The 16129-nt window shown below is 43.8% G+C and overlaps 1 protein-coding gene across 3 annotated transcripts in view; it reads right to left on the bottom strand.

Annotated features, from left to right (window-relative positions):
* Positions 1-8553: 8553 nt before the first annotated feature.
* Positions 8554-16129, bottom strand: part of GPR65 (G protein-coupled receptor 65) — a 101760-nt gene continuing 94184 nt past the window's right edge. For 2 of the 3 annotated variants that reach the window (XM_070249595.1, XM_070249596.1), the window contains one exon: positions 8815-8935. The gene's annotated coding sequence lies outside the window, so the exon portion shown is untranslated. Of the gene's footprint in view, positions 8936-16129 lie in introns of all 3 variants that reach the window. The other variant, XM_070249597.1, reaches the window with a different exon arrangement.

Genomic DNA, 16129 nt, shown 5'->3' with positions numbered 1-16129 from the left:
GGAAACCCAAGCACTACAGAAAGTATTGCTAGGGAAGAACTGATCCCTGTACTTTCCATTTGCTAGAAGATAAGCTTGTTTATTGATTGTCAGGCATTTGGAGGGCTAAATTCATCTCCTTACATTGGTATCCAAGGACGGAGTTGAATGTGACATTTTGGAGATGAAAAGAACAAAGCTGATTCCCAGACGCTCTCTTCCTCAAATTAGGAAATGATCTCTGTGTCAAAGGATAAAGGGAAGCAGTCTGGTTGGCTGAAAGGAGGGAGAGAGGGAGGTGGAGGGAAGTGCAGTCACCTTCATTAAGGACCCACTCTTTGCTTGACACTCAGCTAGGTACTTGACATACATTATATAATTTAATTCTTATAAGAACTTTGCCAGGTAGAATAATTATTTCCATTTTACAGATGCAGAAACTGATGCTCAGAGAAAATAGATGGGATTGCCCTGGGTATACACAGCTAGTAAGTGGTAGAGTCTGTCTCCTTGACACCAGAAAGTATGTGTTTGCTTGTTTGTTTTAACGCTCCCATGTTGCTACTGCTTCCAGACTACAGAAGGAAAAACAGCATGCTAGGTTGTGAGGTTGGGGGAAGCAAAGGGGAATTTTGGAGAAAGGATCAAATTTTATGTAAAGCAATATGCAGCTTTCAGTTTTTCCTGACACCTATTGTTGTGCACTGAACCCTGTGGGGTCTTTCCTGCCTAGATGGATCAGAATATTTAGAAATGACTGTCTTAGGGAACTAATTCAGAATATAGCTGTGGTAGGCTGGTAAAAAACGTGTGTATCAAGATTTCAGAAATAAAACTAGTATATATTTCCTGCTAAATAGTAATAAAAGTTGCCTTGAATTGGTGACTTTGAGCCTATGCCACTCTGTGCAGTCATTAGGCAGCCTGTCAAATATGTAGGGGATGGAGCCTTAGAATGGTGAAGATGGATGACTGTTTCAGCAACGTCCCCCCACAAACTCTAAAAGAAAGTCAGCATTAGACATTTTATGATTGATCTTCTGTGCTTTCACCATTTTAATAAGTCTGGGGGAAGAGATGAAATTCATGCCAATGAATGTCTTGAGAATCAAATTGCTTTGAACAGGAAAGACGGATAGGGGGCACATGGGGGTTCTCTGCTCTTGTTCTGATGAGCTATTAGGAGAGTGGAATGAAAGAAGAAAGGGAAGAAGAGGGAGTTATTCTCCAAGTGAACCAGAGAGTCAAGCACATAGTCTGGATGGGGGTGCTCCAGAGAAGTGAGAATGTGAGTGTGTCTGGATGAAAAACGTACCACGACAAATGCTAGTGATGGCGAGAGACTAGCTCTGTGTTAGAAAAATGGAGCACACAGAGAAGGCCTCTGGCCAAGCCTGAGGATAGTTGACCTCATGGAGGCAGACAAGGTGACATGAAGATGACTGAGAAGGTCAGGCAGGGGATCATCTTACTATGATGATGAGTCAACTTCCATCTTTTTGTAACTCAGGCCTGTGTCTTCCAGCCTTGCCAGGTCAGGGGCTGCTCTCTCTCTCAGTAACAAAGTCACCAAGCTGGAGTCCCCATTCTGGGATGCTGAGAGAGTCAGTGCCATCCCAAATATACATCCAAGGATGTTCCATGAGCCTTGAATTTCTCTAGTTCTTTCCTTTCTCCATTTTCCCGACCCTACTGAGTTCCCTCTTCCACTTTCCCTGGCTTCTTCTACCTCCTCTTCTTGGCCTGTGTCATCCCAGAGTGAAACATAGCTATTTCTCTTTGTGTATCTGAAGGTTTGAGAGGTTTAGCACTGCATAGATGAGGAAACAAAATTCACTAGTTCTCCCAGGCTATGAGGACGTATTCATAGGCTACATCTCTCCCTAGGTCCTTCATTGCCTCTAAACTCACTACCTCCCCATTTCTCTCCTTTCTTCCAAGAGCCCAGGCGCGTCACTGGTGGCATGTGCAGACAGCTCCAAAATTCTGGTTGCTTCATTAAGCAAAGCAATTTAGCTTTCTTTGGCTTAATCTACCCTCATGTAGACTAGCTCAGTGGTCACACCTCTCACATTCCAAGAGGCCCATCAAACTGACGATCTCAACAGAAGAACCATCTACAGGGAGATGGGTCATGCTACTTCCCTAGAAGGGGAAGCAGTTGCAATCCCTGATTGTTTTAAACAGAAATGTTTTCCTTCCTCCAATGTTGAAAGTGGGTATGATGGAGTGAAAAGTAGATAGAGGCTGGAGGAGTGTGCACCCAACTCCCAGCTCTGACAGTACCTGAAGAGCCTGTGAATTCCTCATCTGGGGATTTCTACTGGGTTGACTACCTTTGTCCTGGGAGAGGCGAGTGGCTTGGTGGTGGGTATGCTACTTATTGAGTAGACAACTTGGGAAATTTCATGAAACTGATGATTCAAGACGTCAGTTCAACATGACCCTGGGTGAGTCCTTGACAAGTAGGAAAATGGGCTTTCAAACACAGCAGCCTTCACTTTGTAATTACGACCCTTTCTATAAGAGGTTCCCCTAATTCTTCAGGCCTCAGGTTGCACACCCCTACCACTGCCTCCTTTCTGCTTCTTGTATCCCTTGCTACTCCATCGTTAGTGGCTGAAATGTCTTCTCACATAGAGTGTGTGCTCTGTGGGGGCAGGTCTCAGTGACAATAACTCTTCTAAGCAAGCAAAGGAAAGAATGAGGGGCTGTCTCAGAATTTGGCTTGGCTTTTCTTCCTTGTAGCCTCCTCCGTCTCTGCCTTTCCAGGCAGCCTTCCTCTGCAGTAGCCTCGCTTTTCCTACTACTTCTTAACTTGCCATCAATCAGGTCCTCTTTCCCATCCCCACCTCCAAGGTGAACGGGCTGCTAAATTGCCACCCAAACAGAATTTGGTTTAGTTTAGTAAGATGGAGACAATGATAGCTCCTGCTGGAAAACTACCATGTATTGCCCAGGAAGGGCTAAAATTGAGTGGTCACAATGGTCCTTTCATGATGCAGAATTAATGAACAGAGCCTCTGAGAAGGGACAGAATTTTTGTCAAGCCAACTCCTTCTGGAGAACAAATGGCTAAAAATCAATTGCAGAGCTAAGTTAGAGATTTTTTTCCCTTCTCTGTCTTTTTGGCAAATATCATGTATGCTATTTGTTCAATATCAGTTCATTGAACTATATATATATTTCCTGAGAAACAAGTACGTGGATGGAGTTGCTGGCTGCTCGCAGATTAGACTATTCGAAGGATATCGGTATAGTGCTTCTTTATTCTTTTCCAGGATCCTTTAGAAGCTCCAATTCCCATTAAATTCCCGTTTCATTCATACTGCACACATTGTCCAATAGTCCCCTCATTCAGGAGGTGTTTAGTAATTGTTTGCTGAATTTTACAGGGAGGATCACAGCTATTTAGGTTTATAAAGAGTAAGAAAAATCATCCAATTGCGGGGTCTGGCAAAAGGTTGCTTGGAGTTTTAATGGTCTCTGGCTGATGAAAGGCTCTGTCAATCTTTGAAGGGACTCTTGACTTTTTGGTGCCCCAGCTTTCTTAACCATAAGATGTTGAAGCAGTAAGGCACAGGCCAGACCTTTGGGAAGGGCTGTGTCAACTCAAATTTGTGTAAGTTTGAATTTTTTAGAATTCATGCGTCAACACATTTGGGGACCCACCGGGGTTGTGAAATGTCTGGAGTGTACTGTGGTTGTTGCTGTCCTCATGACGCACAAATCAAAACTGAGAGACTGCAGTTCAATGACTCAGATTTGCATGGCCAGACCCCAACCTCAGGTCCTGTGATTCTAGACACTCACTCCTCTCTCCCTTTCTGCTTCCCTGACAAAACAGCAAAGCAGATTACGCGTGACTCTCTTGTTGAGTGAAAGGTAGGCAATGTCAGCCTCATGGTCTAAAGGGGGAGACAGAACCAGCTCTGCAGTCAGGATTTACATGATCTTTGCTGCCTTCGTTATACAGAACCCCAAAGAGTGTCAGTGTTTGCAGTGCTGGAAGAAAGAGTTAGAACACGAAACCTCTTATACTCTCCTTTCCCTTCTCCAGCATGGTGTATTTTCCATTTTCCATGGAGAGCCAGAGAGCGACGCCTACTTGACTGGAATATACTTTACAGCAGTGGAGTTTAATATCACTTGAGTCAATGATCCTGATGAAAGCTGATGAAAGCTGTGGGTCATTTTTTCAGAAAGACAAAAAAAAAACATTGCATACAATTTCAGTATGTTCATGGATCCCTTGATGCCAACCCATGGATCCCGATTTGAGAGCCACTGCTTTTTACTTTTTTTGCACACTGGAGGGTGTTTAGGAATCCTGCAAGGTAGTGACCAGGTGCCAAAGTGAGGACGGGAATATTGGGATGTGACTGAGCTTATGTCAGAAGGGATGTTCTGGGTGGGGGAATGCTGCGATCTGTGTGAGCTCCCCATTTATGAGACGACTGAGTTTGTTGTTTGTCGGACCTGTAGCAAGATTCTATTTTTTTTTCCCTAGAATGCATGCCATCTGTCCACTGCACTGTGGCTGGAGGACAATGGACGGATAGATGCCTTTAATAGCTACTCAAAAACTGTGATACCTGTTGGATGCTAGGGTTGGAGATGTGCTAGCTGTGTAGTGAATGGGGATTGGAGAATTCTTAGGGAGTGGTGGCTGGTATGGCCTTACCAGCAGGGTGAACTCCAGCAAAATGGATGGAAGGAGGATTGCCTCTTACCTGGCCCTGTGGCTTCTGCATGAATTAGGAAAGACTACAAAGCTGAGAGGAGCACTTCTGGAAAAAAACACACATACCCAGAATGATAAATGTACCAAATTCATGACTAGGAATGATTGATGAACTCCAATAAAACAGATAATGCCCAGAGCAAGGACTTTGAAGAGTGCTCAATAAAGGGAGAGCCAGGGGAGTCTCACCTTTCTCAACAGTGCTCTTAGAGTCCTGGGTGCCTGGAGGACCCAATTCACAGACTCTGTGGATACAACCTATTGGGCAGTTTTGTACTTGTTCTTGAAATAATTTGACCCAATTGATGGAAAAGAAGCTTTTAGTGACCCTAGAAGGCAGCCCCATTTGAATTGTCATTGATTGCAGTTTTCCAATGCCCAGAGTCTCCTCCAGCTTCTTGTCCCATTGGGTCAGTCTTGTCCCACGGCATACATTCTCTGCCTACCTTCTGCTAATATAGGTACTTTCTAGAGACTTCTGCTTTCACACTCTCCCCACTTCTGCCAGAGGGTAACTCTCTGGGGATTCTCAGAAAAGCTTGAGAAACTCCCTTTTGATCTATCTAGTGAAGGATTTTACATAGAATGTACAGCTCTAGCTATAAAAGACCCAATTTAGAGGACATCTCTACTGGGATCTATCAATGGGTACCATTTTTTTCCGACCCTCAAATCAGGACACATGGATTCCTATGTGTGAGGAGATGCAGTTTGGATGAGAAAGTGTAGATATATTGTTTGATTGTACAACAGGACTGAATATTTGAAATTGGCACTGTTCTGGAAAGCCCAGCATGGAGGGGTCCATACCCTGGCCCTGGTGCCCCTCCAAATCTCCCCCCAATGGAATGGGCTCTCCTGAACTAAGTCCCTTGATTATTTGTTTACTCTAGTGAAGTGCTAGGACAAAATACAATACTCCAATACCTGTCTACAGTCACGTTTAAGTGCAAATTTTCTGCTTGTTGTTGGTGTTCTGTGACTAAGAATTGTAAGAGGTTTCTGGCGCTTGTTATTTGGAGAAATTATAAAATGCCCCTCCTTGTGCTTTCTCTCTTCTCTTCCATGGCTTGTGAACTCAATTGTTTCTGAAACAGGAGACAGTTGTTATTGGAATATTATTTAAGGGGACACGTGTCAATGCCATTCTAAGATTGGTACCAGTCTATACCATCACTTAAAAAGGTCCCATATTACATATCAGAATTTATTAGTGCAACCAGACAATTGACTTTCTGTGAGATGTGGTCAAAGTAGGGAGTGGTCAGTAGGGCTGGGGTGGCGCTAGACTTCCTACCACTAACATCACCACCAGGGTGGTATAGATTCCGGGGTACTAAGGCCAGCAACAGATCCCCACAGCTGAGGTTTGGCTAGGTGGGCAGAGCTGCTCAGCTTTCCTCAGAGGCCCAGCAAGCTCTCATCATGAAGTTGGCCTTAGGTCATGGAAATTCAGGGGATACTGAGAAGTCCAGGTAAACTGGCTATTGTTGATGAGAAAGCTCATTTTCTCATTCATCCATCCAAAATTCTTTCAATTGATGTATATTTTATTCCTTCTCTGTGCTGGGCACCGTATTTGCACCAAGGCTATATAGAAATGGTCAAAATTTTATCCCTGCCTTCAAGGAGGTCACAGCCTACTAGATAAACAAGGCAGTCAAGTTGAAACAGAATTACAACAGAATGTGAAAGTGCTATCCTAGGGATAAACTATTTGGGGGCTCTGTAACCTAGAGGCGAGGCCCCTCCCCTTGCTGGAGTGGAAAGAGTCAGGAAAGGCCTATGAAGTAGGGGTTTTCTGCTCTAGATCTGAATCTGGCCCCAGGGAGTGGTGGGAGAATGGAGTGGAGATCAACTTTCCAGCAGAGAGCACTCACTGCTGGGTTGCACAGCCTTCACTTGGCTGTGATTAGGGCCAGGGCTTCTGTCCATTAGGGGAATGGAAAATCACAGTAACAAATCTGGAGAATCCAACAGGACCTTGGAGCACAGGGTACAAGGCACCAACCCAGTTCTCTGACCTGGGGCACACACAGATCATCTGGGTTTGGGAAGCACAAAGTGCAGGAGCCCTGATTGCCTTGTTACGAGAATGGTCACCCAAGAGGTAGTGAACTGCCCTCAGGGAATGTGTGGGAGCTCAGGTATCAGTCTTGGGACTTAGAGGTTGGGATGGCCACTAGGGTGGATCCAGGCACATGGCTGTCTCCTAGCCACCATGGGTGGGCACCACTCCCCTGTCATTCTACAGGCAGGTAACATAAAGCTAAGCCCTACCAGATGGGTGGTGGGGTTGGAAGGGGCAAGAGGGAGAGCTGAAGCAACACAATGGTTTCCTTCCTCAGGCCAGGCTTGGTTTGGAACTAGACTAGTGTAAGGTGCTGGCCTTGGATAGCCCAGTTGTGACAGGGAAAATGGAGAGCTGGGGTGGGAGTCTAGATGTACTGAGAGATTATTTACACTAATGTTCTGTTAAGCTGGGAGGTTTTCTGATTGATAGCTGGGCTGTCTGAAAACAGTCACGTACAAATGGATGCTTAATGTTGTTGTGGAGATTGATAATAAAGTTGAGCAGGAGAAAAAGGAAGACTTGTCAGGGGTTACCCAATCAAACTTGGATCAGTGGCAAACCCTCTGTCCATCTGACACAAGGCTGTCCCTGACCCTTGCTGCAAGCCTCTGTTCAGGACTCCTCCTAGGAGATGATGAAACCAGTCAGCTATCTTTGGATCCCCAATTGTCTGACTTTATCTTGATTCTCCCAGACCCACTTCATTCAGGGAGTCCATTTCTACCTGTACCTTTTGCATTTTGTGGTCTGGCCCTGGCCTGAGACCTGGATCCAGAGCCTTGACTTAAGAGAACTAAGCCTTGGTTTCTGATCCTGTCTGCTCTTTGATCCGCCTCTATATTCCTGCCCCTCCAAGGCACTTGGTCCTGGACCACAGCTTGGCCAAATCTGTCTCTGATCCACATTGTGCCCTTGGTTACAGCTTCATCCATGCTCTCTCTCAAAGCCAAAGTTAAATCTCTGCCAGAGGCAGATGTAAATATTCAGAGCACAGTATTGTATACTTGGCCTACTTGAGTAACTTACAAGGAAGAGAGAGTCTGAGGAATAATAACTGCTTCTGGGTGAGACTTAAAACTCAGTGCCAGACCTTTTCTTATAAAACCAGGGATACATTTTCTAAGCACCAAGGAACAAACAGCTTGTTAAGAGCAGCATCAGGTTCTTGAAGTCTGCATGAAATTCAGCCCACTGCTTCAAATACAGCATGTCTGAAATGGCATTTCTCTTCATGTTCTGAGACTCCAGTGGTGGTGGGCTTCATCCCCGTTTCTTGCTTCGTGTGGCCATTTCCCTACCAGCCTCAGATTACGAACTTAGTGTTTTCCAAAAAATGAAAACCATGCCTAATCCTCTTGTCATGTGAACACTTTCACTTTTATTCTTTAACTGATCCAATAGCTTTCCTTTCAAACCGGACAGGCCTTATTATACCCCAAAGATGCCCACAAAATGCTAAATTAAATGATTTTTAAGGGCCCTCAGCCTCTGGTAAGGCCATGTCACCCTACAGCCCTAGCAATAAATTTCTCTCCACTGCTGTCAATGCCTTGGTCTTTTGGATTATTTGACTACTTTGACTAAATATGTGTGCATATACATATTTCAGTCCAAAGATTCAAAAGTGCTTAAAACATTATGGTAAAAATAGGGCGATTGATCACTGCAGTTTTGCAGCTAATATGACTGCCCTGATTTAAACATGTTTTGCTATACCAATTCAGTAGTAGGAAAATATTCAAGAAATTCATGAACCTTTTCTTTTTTTTTTTAGGGAAGAGAAATTAGTGTTTTTTTAAATACATGGAGTCCAGACCAATTCAGCACATATGGGATGCTGATGAAGTGAAAGAGTCAGTACCTTTTCTCGATGGATGCCCTGCAAAGCCGAGTGTTGCTGGGCTGATCCTTGTCTTCTGCTGGCAGCCCCAGGGAATGTGAAGCGTAGATAGCACGTCTATATTTAAATTATATGTAGGGTATATTTAGCCTGTAACAGAGACACTTGAAGAAGAGTGTTCCCCGGAGATTAGTTGCCAGCTGGTGTTGATGATCCTTTGGACTCTCAAGCACCTCCTGGTGGGCTTTTATTTCCAGGAAATGGCTGGTGTCTTAATCATGGCTTCTGTCTTTGCCTGCTAAAATAGAATTGATATTTGGGAGTCTTTATTTGATGTAGCTTCTCTGTCAGCTGCCAATTAGTCTATCTCATTTGAAGAGGAATAAAACAGCTGGCCGCCCCATCAGGGCGGTAAAGGAGGACAATTCTGAGGGCCTGTGTAGTTCTTTCTGACCCCCTGAGTGTAGAGGAAGTCTCAATTCAGAGTGACGGGTTTCCTTGGGGCTTCCTAGTAACTCACGGTATGATCGCAACATGGAAAGGGCTTATCTTTGGAAAGGAAGTTGTTTCAGAAAAATATACTTGTTGAAATTCCTAGGTGTGGAGATGTTTATTTATGCAGAGATATTACCTAAATGTCAAAAGACCCAACAACCCCCTAACCCAAAAAAACAAAAAATATAGGCATGACGCCTTTTGTTTCCATGTAGACAAGGCTTTCACCACTGTGAATGATGTGATTGGTCAAACCAGCTCTACCAGTAGATAGTCGTGGGGCTCTTGAAGAACACTGGGGATAACAATGGAAGAAAAGCCATTGGTCCCAAACACAGGCCTAAGTTTCTTCATCCTTACTTCGGGGTCCATATTCAGCAGGTGTGGACTAGCCCTTCTGTGCTGATTGTTTACTGCTGGAATCCGTTCTGATTGGTTGGTGCCTATACCTATACCAGTTGTTCAATATGTTGAGCATCTGCTCTACCTAGCTCAGAATAGAATAGGGAAAGGAATAGCATTTTAAAGGATGTGAATAAGTCAGAGGTGACACTCTCAGATGGGAACAGTCTCAGTTGTGACAGCACTCAATGGGAGGAGGATAGGTTGGTGAGGGGGGAATTGACTGGATCACCCAAACTGGGTGCCAGTAAATTTGAGCCTTTAAAAGCCTTTCTTAAAAGGCCTGACTGTGGAAAACACATTGACATGTGAAGCCCCGGGAACAAGAGTGGGCTGGAAAGGGAGACAAGGCCAGGGTTCCTTCTGGAGTTCACGGGAACGATGTGCCCAGGAGGGTGCCTGAGTGAGCACAATGCACAGAGCTGGAGTGTGAATGGCTTGCCTTGATTGGTCACCAGGCAGATGACCAATGGAGCTGGCCGCCCTGGATGCACTGGGTGATGGTGGGCCCAGCCTGAGTGTCCTGCCCTTTCAGCTGATTCTCCTCTTGCTTTCTAGCACTGATACCAGAGAGCCAGCTCAGACTAGAATGTGTCCTTGTGCAATGCCCTGGCTGAGGATTACCTGTCTCTCCTCTACTCACCACATCCTTCTCATGGTCCCTGTTACTTGTCTGAGTGTCTAGAATGGACCCCAGTTGATAATTCATATGGTCACTTGTTTTATTAGTGCTGGTAACTCAGAAAGAGAAAAGGTCAAACTTGCCTTATACTATGGTTATGGTATATCACCATCACTCTAACTTTCAATAGCTTTGATGTGTAAAAAAATTCAAGCATGTGCATGCTTTGGTTTTTCTTATCAGATTCACTATATTACCCACAGACAATTTAATGTAACAGAATTTCTGGAAACAATCTATATTTGGATTTAGCATGCGCTATGTGGCTTTCTCCTTAGCAGGTTAACTGTCTACTTCTCTTTTGGGGAGTGATGTTAAGTTAGATTTTATTCCTTGATGTCACACCAACACAAGGAGCAGGTGAGTCAGGCCTAAACTAAACCTGGATAAGATGAACATTTTCCTCTCAATCAATCACCCGGGAGTAACTGAGAGTGAATGCTATTCACAAGGTTCCACATTATCTCTTATTTTTTGGTGTGCCTTAGGTCGGCTACTTATGATGGTATTCTTGGGGGTTAGAAGAAATGTTTCATGTTTAATGAGCTAACGTGCTGCTAGCTAAGGATTTTCAATTTGTTGTATGTACATAGCCAGTTTTCATAATGTGATGCTTCAATACTATATGGAAGTAAAGGCTTGAAGACTCATTCAGTATCTGAAGGCCCCTCAAAAATTGGTTGGTGTTCCTTTGGGGAATGGATACCCAACCTCTTGTAGAGGGATCAAAGTACATAGGGCTAGACACATGACTTTGAGTGGAGGGTCAGTGCTAAGGACTCCTTGGCATTAGCCAAAGAGAAGTCCACTAGAGATGAGGAGATGACTGTTTGAAGCAGACAGCTCACCCTGTCACCTCATCTTGTGACTTTTTTATCCTGGTAGAGGTAGAATCTGTGTAATGGCCTCTGAAAAGAGACTTTTCTCTCTGCACTGGAATTTCTGCCGAAGCCTTAAAGTTGAGGGCAATGGACTAAATAAATACATGACTTCACTTTCATTCAGAACTTACCAAAAAATGAGCCAGACTTGTCCTTCGAACACCTGCACCACTCAACCAGGTTCTATCTTATAAATTGGAAGACTGGAATGTATTGGGTGAATTATTTTGATGGGAATTTGTACATGTAAACCCAGCTGTGGATCTCCTCCTTGGGGAAGGGAAAAGAGGAGAAGATGTTGCTTCTTTTTGCTCTCATCCATTAGCCAAATGAAGAGGACCCAATTAAGCCACCAGAACTTCTCATAGATTCTGGTGTCGTCTGCTAGAAAGGGGTGATCATGTCACATTCCTTGGCTGAATACCAGCTGGGGTTCAGAAACTCATTAGTTTGCCTGTATGAGCACAGAGTTCTCTAGAAAGCTTGAAGGGTGTCCCCTGGAGAAGCCAAGTGGGAGGCTGGCTGGGGCAGCTCACAACAGTAGGGAAAGAAGAGCAAGCTCAGTGGCTGGGCAAGCTGCACTTGCACCGTTTTGAGGGGCAAGAATGTGTCCCCAAGGCCTCAGGCAAAAAATGTGTAAAAGGATCAAGATTCAAGTTGTCTTGACAGAATCCTGTCTAAGAAGGCTATCTGCTGGGGTCAGGGGTCCTCAGAGTTATACTACCGGGGCAGCAGCTGATAGGGCTGGGGTCATAGGTGCTCAGCCAGGGGAAGAATTGTTTGGATTAGGGGATGGTGCCCAAAGGTGGTCTTCAACACACCGAAAACACCTATAATTGCCACCCACAAAATAAAGCCAGTATTTATATGATGGAGGCACTTCAAGAGCCAAGAGAGCCCTGAAAACAGCACCAATTAACTACAGCTTTCTTTGATCTTTTCCCTCTCATCTCTCTTGTTCCTGGAGAACCTACAAGACAGCATTGGGTGGAATGAGGTGGGGTAGGAGGTATTGCAAAGAGAGAAGGTCAGACAAGGACCCAAGATGCTGATTCCCAAACCTGAACTTAAGCCTGAGCTGGGTGGAGAAAGAAGTTTTAATTGAATGCAATGTTAAAGTTTTGATTTAGAAGGGTTTGGACTGGATTTTTAAATTCCTGAAGACGGGACTTTTTTTTAATGGCTGAAATTGACTAGAAAGTGATGTAATATTTCCTAGGCATTGGTGGGAGAAAACAAAACCATTTCTTGATTGTATCATGCCCAGTTAAACCCTGTACAAACCTGATAAAAGTCTGCATTCCCGATGTATCAATGCAGCTTTGCTTACTTTTCATAGCTATATTGGCTTTATTCTGAAGACCTACCAGGAGAGAGGTAGTTCCAGGCACAAAATGTCTATCTCCACTCCAGATATTTAAGGGTAGGCAAGAATTTACCTGAAGGGAACAGAAGTATAATGCTTTCTGAGGCAAGAGTATCACGGAGGAGACTTATTCCAGACTATCCCGTCCTTTCCAAAGCTAGGGGTTCTTTGGGCTCTGGCTGGATTTTTTTCCAAGAGAGTTTTCAGCCCTTCTCCATGGAGCCATGTGGCTCCCTCTTGCTGAGCCTGCTTTCTCCGCAGGAAAGACTCACTTTGAAGGGTCAAAAAGATCAAACTGAACTCTTGTGGACAGCCAAAAGCCAAAGACTTCTTTGGGAACTTTTCTGACACTTTCCACTTGAAAGCCCCAAGAAGAATTCAGAAACATGCATTCATTATCTGTATTTATACTAAGAATCAAGAGTGGGCAAGTTTTTGTCTCATCCATTCCATGAGCATTTTCTTTCTTCTCAGAGTTCACTTTAGGAGCCTTACAATTAAGTGCAGACCAAGAACAAATCAGGAAGCCTCAATAGCTTCCTTCATGAATGACAGATCAATAATCATTTACATTAATGGTCCTGGTTGGGTCTCTTCCTTTCCCACAAATTGCTCCACTTGACTGTATCTCAACTTGAAGATAATTTTCTTTGGTTGAATGCTGGCAGTTCCATATTAACGTCTCAAGAGAATATTTTCCAAAGAATACCAAGGCATTGCTCAGGTCCCCAAGGATTTATTTAAGGTGTTCTTTGATAGTCTTTTCTTCCGTAGATGACTAAACATTGCTTTAGTCATACTTCTTCTTTGCAGAGGCAGAGGCAGAGGCAGGAGAAACAGATGAGCAGGGTTTCAGAAGTGAGGGATTCAGGGTTCTCTTTGTACCACGGCCATGGACTTCCAACTAAACTTGAGGCTCAAAGCCCAATACATTGTTAAGGATTTAAGGCCAGAGGGAATTGGAGCCTTTCTGGAAGGCTATGTTTAAGTTGCCTTTTGTTTTGGAACAAGACAGCTCCTAACACCCAAATTTAGTTCATAAGGTCTTTTCCTTAATTTCAAACCCAAACCCTAAAATCTGACTTTGTTCATTTCTGACTTTTCTCTGGAGCTAGTCACATTTCTTATTACTAACACAATATTTTAAATTGTTTTTAGATTGAGTCGAACTTTTTTTGACAATATGGAAAAATCACAGGAAACATGCTCCTGACTCTCAAAAGTAGGAAAAGGTAGCAATTGGAGGAACCACAGCACTGTGTGCCCCGTAAAAACAGTGAATGAGGGTCAGTGGGTATCTTGGTTGGAGTTTCTTGGTTTTGCAGGAAACATAGGATGAAACTTGTAAATCCTTTTATTTTTTGTAACTGGAATTTCTTGACTGAGGATTCAGCTCTATTTCTTTTGTTCATGCTGCAGAAAACTCAACTTTGGTTCTAAGAGGCTGAGTTGGCCAACTCATATCTAAATTTGACTTCAATGGATGCCAAAAATTCCTATAGCAAATGTCTGCTGTTTGGCCCCAATGAATAAATCTCCTTTACTTTTAAGGGAGTTAGGACTGTTAACTTTTGTTTTGAGCAACTGAGAATGAGGCGGAAGTCAAAATACATGGCCTTAGTGAGGTCTTTTGAACAGAGATCTCTCAAACAGCCAAGAAACCAGGGCAAAGGTCACTGAAGACAGCCATCAACATGGATTCATGAGGAGCTCCCCAATCTCCTTGCTGGGATTAGAATCTTGCCCTGACTTTGAAGCTTGCTTGGCCAGCTGACAATTTTCTTAGGTACTTTTATTCTTCCGGGAGGACAGATGCTGATTGGCATGTCTTCAAATGTGCACGGGGATAGTCCACTTCAGACAATAGACTCTCTAGGTTCACTGCACTGCTGGCTTTCTGAATTCCAATTGTCATGGGACTTCTTCCCAACAGGGCTGACAGCTTTGAGTATTTAGGGCTGGTTGAAATTTTTCATGGGTTCATCATGTCCCTCTAGGGGCTTGTGGCTTAGCTGCTGGCTGTGGCTTCTTGTCTTTTGTTGTGTGTGTGTGGGGGGGGTCTCTCTCTTTTTTTTTAAAGATTGGCACCTGAGTTAACATTTGTTGCCAATCTTAATTTTTTGGCTGCTTCTTCTCCCCAAAGCTACCCAGTGCATAGTTGTGTATTCTACTTGTAGGTCCTTCTGGTTGTGCTATGTGGGATGCCACCGCAGCATGGCCTGATGAGCAGTGCCATGTCCATGCCCAGGATCTGAACCAGCAAAACCCTGGGCTGCTGAAGCAGAGCGTCTGAAATTCACCACTCGGCCATGGGGCCCGCCCCGTTGTTAGAGGTCTCTTGACCCTTACAACCAAATCAGTTCCTCTCGTTCTCACAGTGCTAGCTCCTTCTCTGTCCCCATTAGCCCGTGGCTGAGGTAAACAGTATGCCTTAATGTCACTTCCATCAGAGTAGTGATACATAAGGGACGTGCCCAAAGGGAAATATTTTGAGAACAGTAATTTTTGAGAGCTTCAGAAATTTTTCTATTGGATGGTCCATACTGCCAGGGATCATAATAATTCTGTACAGAGGCAGAATTTCAGTTCTTTTGGTTATGTACTTTTGAGACTATCCTACAAAATTCTGAAACAACCAGTCAGTACAATTTGCTACTCCTTTAGCAGGAAGGACACAAATATAATCATACCTTAAATAGTGCAGTTGTAGTGTCACCTGTTTTCTATCAGCAAAGACGAGGGATTCAGTGACATCTCAAAGTAACATCCCTTGGCATAAATTTTAAGGGCTTACAATTCAGTGCAATGCAGTTGAAAAAATATTCATCGGGTTTCTACTATGAGCAAGGAATTATGCTAAACATTGTATGGAACTCAAGGATGAATGAGGTGGGATGAGAAGATACAGTGAAAAGAAATGAGAAGATCTCAAAACTTCATAAGAATTGAATTGACCTGAGAAGGAAAAAAAAAAAATATATATATAAAAGAAAAAACTACAGGCGAATCCTTGTGCAAACGCACAAGAATAAATATTCCTTATGAACCTCTTTCTTTGGTCATACTTTGGTGAGCAGCAGTGATGCTTAGAGTAACAAAAAAGGAAAGATCCCAAAGGGAAGGAGGACCCACAGCCGATGTGAGAGCACCAGGAACCATGGAAGTGTCTCAAGTGGGAAGGGAGGCACAGGAACACTTCCGGGTCAAGATGGTGGATTGGACACACATGTCTAACTTTGCTCCTTCCTGAAATACTCCTAAAAACTCACAGTAAAATGATTTTTTAAGGACATAAAGCTAAAAAGATGGAAAGCAGCCCACCTGGAACATTTGAAGAGTCCCTGACCAAGAGTATGGAGGGGCATGCTATATATTTGAAGTATTTAAAAGTTATAAATCAAGCTAACAAACTGTTATAGTTTCTCCTCCCACCTTTACAAATATACCCTCATAATGACAAAATTGAAATATATGTGTATATTCATACCAAACAATGGCAGAGTGCAACTAAAATTCATTTTACTTTTGTCAAAGCTGTGACTTGCTTTGGGAAGAGACAGTGGTGCACACACGCGGGCCCTGCAGCACATGTCCAGTTCCATTCTCATCCCTTGCAAAGAGCTCTTTCTTGGCCATCCCTCAGGTCTAGGGTGCACAGCCTGCTGG

This window comes from Equus caballus, chromosome 24 (genome assembly GCF_041296265.1).
Source record: "Equus caballus isolate H_3958 breed thoroughbred chromosome 24, TB-T2T, whole genome shotgun sequence".
Taxonomy (NCBI): Eukaryota; Metazoa; Chordata; class Mammalia; order Perissodactyla; family Equidae; genus Equus; species Equus caballus.
Note: the sequence above shows the minus strand (reverse complement) of the source record. Positions and strands in the feature narration are given on the sequence as shown.